Genomic DNA, 6690 nt, shown 5'->3' with positions numbered 1-6690 from the left:
GCAGTTGTTTATTTGTCCTTACCTGAGGCATATGTAAAATCTCCTTGCAAATCAAGGTGGCTATAACCTTTCCTACTGTATATTTTTGGCTAAAAGGTGTTTATCTTGTAAAAAGGCAAAAATGCAGCCTAATGGATAAGTGAAAAATAATTAATAATTTAATAAACATCCTTTAGCTTCTTATTACATTTCTAAATACATTTTCACCAAAAAGTGACATGATGCTAAAGAAAAGTATATCTGTGCAAATCCACAGAAGAAAGTAAGTACAAATATTTTTAAGTATAGTTCAGGAATAAAATACTCAACTGCTGAATTTTGTTTGCTGATTTACAGACCAGAGCTACAGTAAGGCACCACTGTTCAGCACTTCTGAATTCAATGCAAATGGAGCTGAGTTTTCAGTTAATGATCTGGCCCACATTTTTTTACCACCTGTGGGATTTATCACATCATGAGGAATTTGAAAAATGCACTTGCAATCAATAAGTGGACAAATAATTTTCCCAGCCCCGTTAATCTTCTCGTTGCAAATTATTTATACTTATAATTAACTTCAGCAATTCACTGACCCTAAGTAACTGAAAGTGCAGTGCCCTTCATAACCAGGATGCTACACAGGCCCATAGCTCACAACACAAAGTACTTTCTTATGTATTTTCTCTACTTTCCTGTGTTGCAACTGAGACAAACAGCAAGGAATATGGAGCTACTCAGAATATCTTAATTTTGCTTGTCTCTACCTGTTACTTTTGACTAATTTTAACTATCCCTATAAGTTGTTTTCCTTTTCACAAAAATCTGGGGAAAGACACATTCTTCAGCTGCCTGACCTGAATGACATGGGATGCTTTCAGGTTACTGGTAGGATTTAAATCAAGCCCATTAAAATGCCTGAATTTGCAAGCAAACAATGATATATTATCCTAAGCAAATATTAATTGTTTTTCCTTTGATATTTGATTTTTGTTGTTGAAGTACAAACTTGTCTGTGACTCAAGTGAATGAAGGCCTTTTACACAACAAATATTATTTTGTTTCCTGCATTTTTTGAGGGATATTTGTGACTAGAAAATGCACTTTCACAAATTAGGACTGTTTCATGCTAGGGAAAAAAAAGATTATTTATTCACCAAGTACCCTGGAATGTGATAACTAGTGGGCATTGATTACATCTATCTGTTAGACCACTTCCCAGGAAAGTTAAGTTAGCTTTAAATTATTCATTTAAAGGCTGACACATTCCCCAGGAACAGTAGGAGATGTGGTGGGTGTAAAACATTCAAGGGGTAACAAATGCTCAAGCAGAGAGAAACCTCTACTCAACCTTTAAATGGAAGAAAACACATTTCAGAAGTCTCATCCAAATTTTCTTTATGTTACCTTTTGCCATAATATGCCCCTTTTGTATCCATTTGCATAAAACTGTTTGCTAAAACAATTGAGATTTTACCAGTAAGAAACGTTACCAAGAAAATATTTGTTGACAATAAAATACGTATCTGAACACCTACAAGATGTGATGCACAGTTTCAGCAGTGTCCCAATTCAAGATGAAGAACTACACCACATGATTGATGAGACATAATTAAACAATGTACCTTGAAATTTAGAGATCAGGAAAAACTATTCTAATGTGTGTGATATTACCAAATCTTAGTAGGGTTAAACGAGAAAATCAATGTTTGACAAGCAGAAGCAGATCTTAACTTCATAGATTAATTCATCCTTGTATATAACTCACTTGCCTTTTCATTTCTCCACACCCAAATGGTGCAATCCTGTTAATTCCTCGAACACCCTGATCTTAAACACGTAAGGATTTGGTCTGGCAGCTCCACCTGGAATCTAAGTGTGGGTTTTCTAGCTCAGGAGCAGCCTGGCCTGGGAGACATCTTGGGATTCACAGGTAGGCTGCCAGAAAAGTCTTCAGTCCGGTTCTGCCACACTGAGCAAATCCTGCTACTGTCCCTTCTCTGTTAAGTCAAGGAATAAAATTAAGGGCTCAGGTTCTTGCAGACTGAGGTTCAATATTTTCCAAGAATCTGTATTTTGGGATATATTTATGCCTGTCCTCTTACACTTCTAGCACAAAACAGAAGAAGGCATTTGAACAAAACGCTTGTACAGATCTCTCTGTTCATAACTTCCCTACTCCCTAAGTGAAGCTTCAGGGACAGTTCAGCTGGAATTGGCATATATTTAGACAAATTAAAGTCATTTTAAGCATGATCAAAAAAAGCTATTCTTGTTTATAGAGAAAGATAATTATTTTTTCAAAAATGTTACTGCATATATTACAGCTGTTAGGAACAGCTCTAATTTGTGCTGAGACCATTTATGGAGATTTCTATTCCTTTATTTATTCCTTTATTAAATAAGGGACATGCCATAGCAACCCCTGTCACACACTTCCATTCATGTATTGATTCTGCATTATTCAATCTATGTAGGTTTTATTGTGGCCATTGCCTCACATTATGCTGTAGATTTGCCAAATCAAAATCATTCATTGTAATCCTCCTGCTGTTCAGGGCTTCGTATAACTCGGGACAGAAAAACAACCACCCTCAGGAGCTGGCTTGGGTCTAACAAGACTTTTAATGAAGGCTTTCCCCACATCTTTCCCTCTCAACTCCCATTTTGTATCATTTCCACTTAAAATACCATCCAGCCCAAAGCCCTGTCATTCATCTGAATGAACCAAATGTACAGTGAGAGGGGAAACCAAACAAGTATGCCAGTCAGCTTTGAAACAGTCTTGCTCTGGCCCATTTCCAGCAAAATTCGATGTTCCTCATAGGAGGCTAGTTTTCTAAGCACAAATTATTTTATAAAAGCTGTGCTTATCAGTATAATTGCAACATTTTACCATTGTAAACATTTTCAGCCATTCACCAAAATGGGTTTAGTCCCTTATGTGATATAGCTCATACCCTAAAATGATAAAACCTGGATCACCTCAGCTTCCTTGTTAAGGCCACAAATGACCAGTGGTACAACAATAACTTCTCCTCCATCAAACCATTTAACGACACAATGCTACAGCATCACTCGTGGGTCCATAACTGTGTGTGAGCCTAAAACACAGGAGCGGTTCAGAACAGACATGCTCACAGAGCACAACCTGGAAGTGTCCCACCTGAGATATCTAACCAGGACATAAAGTATGTGTGCAGCTGTTCTTAGACCATTATGCAGCTTTCTACTCTTTCCTGTAAGGAAGCTGAAGTTCAGTTATACATCAAAGTTTATTTCTACAAGCCCTGCCTCCGCTCTGTGGAAAGGGGAGCTTGCTCCTCATGTATGCCAAGTCATTCCAGATGCCCCACGACTGTGTTAGCTCAGCCCCCAGCCTGCCTTAGGAAAAGCAAAGTAAATTAGTTCAGACTTGGACATGCATTAGTGTAATCCCAGGACTGTGAGTTACAGAAGATACCTCCCACAGCCAGGAATACACAGGCACAGCAAAGACTCAGGTAGACAGACCCTTGAAAGACACACAACTGTTCAGCATCGAGGAACTCTGGAAGAAGCCTGGGAAATCTTTCTTGGAGTTACTCACCTCCCCTAGGAGCTAACACTTCTTTTGCCTGTTAAGGGTTTGATGCAAAAGAGAAGAGCTGTTCACCCACAATGTGAGAGAAAGTTGGATAACCACTTTTAATGGCATATGGCATGTCCATCTGTTAAGGATATGGCATGTCACACATCTGTTTTCTGGCACTGGCTTGGGAGAAAAGCTGCGCTGAGCTGCTATCAACACTATCAACTCTCTTCCTAAATAACAAGTGATGGCTTTCCCAGGAAGGGAGCATCGAGCAGTAAGCTCATATCAGCATCCTGAGCCACACCAGTATGAGTCATACAAGTCCTTGTGCCTTGTGCACACAATTTTGATGAAGTGTCACCAAACTGCAGTGAGAGCAGATTTTGCCCCCACAGATGCCCATTGCCTATGATGTAGGAAACAGAACAAAATGAAAGAAAAAGAAATCCATTGTAAAAGCTTTGTTCACATCAAACTTTCTTGAGAAGCCTGACCCAAAGCCTTCTCACCAAACAAGCTGTAAGTGGTGACATTGTCCACACTGTTCTGGTTTTCTGGCCATGCTCTGGATCTTAACAGATCTGAATCTTAAAAACCCAGCCCTGGGTCTGTACTGAGAGGTGCCTCAGCAGGCAGCTGTACCCATAGTTCTACTGAAGACGCCAAAACCCTAAAGGTTCCTTTCCTTAATATTCACTATCCTTCCAGGAGGGAGACTTGAAAGGCACAGGACCAGGCAGTGATTAATTCTTAGGAAAAACCCACTGAGGCAACACCCAAATTTAACTAATCTCATTAGTTTTCTCCTTTGGGGGCAACTCTTTCTCATGTATTAGTCAGCTGAAGAACGCTATGGAACCAGAAGTCTTCTCACCAGAAATTATTAACCAGGTTTAGAGGTTCTTTAGGATAATAATTTTACTTGTCTAATTATATTTCTAGTTCAAACAATTGTGTAAATAGGAACAAAAGTGAGAGTTCCATATAGGCTGTTTGAAATATTGTTCACTCACCAAAAAATGTGATCAATATCTCTGAGGTAGTTCAGAGAGTGAACATATAATCATGAAATAGAGGAACAGAGTGTGTTAGCAGGGACAGAAAAAAATCAGAACAAATGACATGGCTTCGGCATGTAACCCAGGAAACAAAAATATCTCATTCAGCTGCCATTTTTCAAAGTGATATATGTCAATACTGTTGTTCCCTTGTAGGTTAACTAAATCTATCAAAATTGGATACAGACTAAGACTTGGTAAAACAGTCTCTTTTTACAGGTTGCTTTCTTGAGAAAGTTCAATTTCTATTATAGGAGGCCAGCAGTTAAAAAGAGTCATGTATCTCCAGCCGGGTATTCTCTGCCTGCGTTTGATTTTTATAAATTTGTCCCATAGTATAATCAGAGCTTTCAGCACTGAAAACATGCAGTCCCTTTTGTTAACACTTCAAAATTTAAAAACTCAGCAGCAGGAGGTTAAATCAAAAATTGCTCGCCCTTATTCTCTGATTCAGAAGAGGAAAAAATAATAATAAAAAGAAGGGTTTTGTTAGTCAGAGGAAGCAAGATCTTTAGGCACCAGGAACAGAACCAGTACAAGGGATTTTTAAACAATGGGCTGACAATTGCTGATCCTGAAAGTTGAATAATAGCATGAGTCTGAACAAAAAGGGATTCAACTGCATCTTCACTTCTGCTTGCAAAAAGAATACAAAGCATCATACAGCTTTCTAGCACTGTTATTATACATAAACATGAAATGGAACATCATATGCCTTTCTCTTACTATTATTATACATAGTTAAAGCTGGACATGCAGTACAAGTTAGTGACTGTACAGAAGATATGAGTGGAGAGTTTCCCAAGGCATATGAATGACAGTGTTTCCACTCCTGCATGTGGAAATGTCTCTGTCTGCAGAAAGATTATTCATGCAGTTTAAAAGAGTGTATGAAACACTAATCATACAGTCCATCCATGTGATAGGTGAGGATGAGTGCATGGTACATTAACAGTGCTTGTATTCTGCAATTCTATGAGTCCTCATGATCTAAGTGAGAAAATGATATTTTTAATATTAAATAGTGGTCACAATACAATGTACTGAAGAGAACACTGTACCTGGCTCAACAAACTTCCTTTCACTTTGCTACCACTCAAGGATACTCAGCTTTTTCATGGAGGGATAAACTACCTTATAGACTGCTTGGACCTTTTTGATGTTGTGCCGATTCACTGTCATCCCTCTGTCCTCTGAACATTAAGTGCAATCTGTAGTTCTAGTGAGCTTTCTGTATAACTAAAGTAAGTTTAAAAAAAAACACCAAAACCCAACAATCCAACAGTAAAGGAAAGAGATTGTGAAGGACAGAGCAGTACTAGCCTTTATAGCCAAGAGCAGTTGCAGCTGCCCAGCTCTGTGCCACCCCCAAATTCTCTGTGGGCTCCAACACCCAGCAAGTGACTGGGTAAGGCTCCAGGCAAAAAGCCACCACTAAGCTTTGTGCTGTCATGCTAACAAATCCAAGGCTTGTTAGTTTAATGCTACCTCTGGTGTGTCTCCACTCCATAACATTCACAGCAACAACTGCAGTGCAGACTTGCCCAGGGAGAGGCCAACAGATGCGGTGAGTTGTGCTCACAGCTAGAAGCACAAAATGTTTGATCAGCTGCATGTAGATAATTAGCTCTATAATTTTAAAAGTTTCTGTTATTCCTTAACATCCATGCTAAGCTGCAACTAGAGAAATGCTTCTCTAAATACCATCAGAGAAAACTTCCATTCACGGGAACTTTGTTTTTAATTCAAGGAAGAACTACAAAAGAAATTTGTAAGAATCCTCAGAAAACTCACAGGCCAATTTGACATTATTTCTGTAAACTTTAATTAAAAAAAAACAACAACCAAACAACAGTATATTGATTCCAAAGTGTTGTTCAAATGATCCAGTAAGAAGTTACAACCAATAAGGCAGGTGATCTTCCAAAACAAGAATCTACATTTTTCAACAGAAAAATTATCTAGACCACAACAGCTCTGAATGCTGACAGTAGTGAGCACATGTATGCAATGGAAATTGCACTTGTCTAATTTTTATATACCACGGTGTATTTTAAGGACTAATACTAGCCAGCTCTGTTC

The sequence above is a fragment of the Falco punctatus genome (assembly GCF_963210335.1).
Source record: "Falco punctatus genome assembly, chromosome: 4".
NCBI lineage: Eukaryota > Metazoa > Chordata > Aves > Falconiformes > Falconidae > Falco > Falco punctatus.
This window is presented reverse-complemented; position numbering follows the sequence as displayed.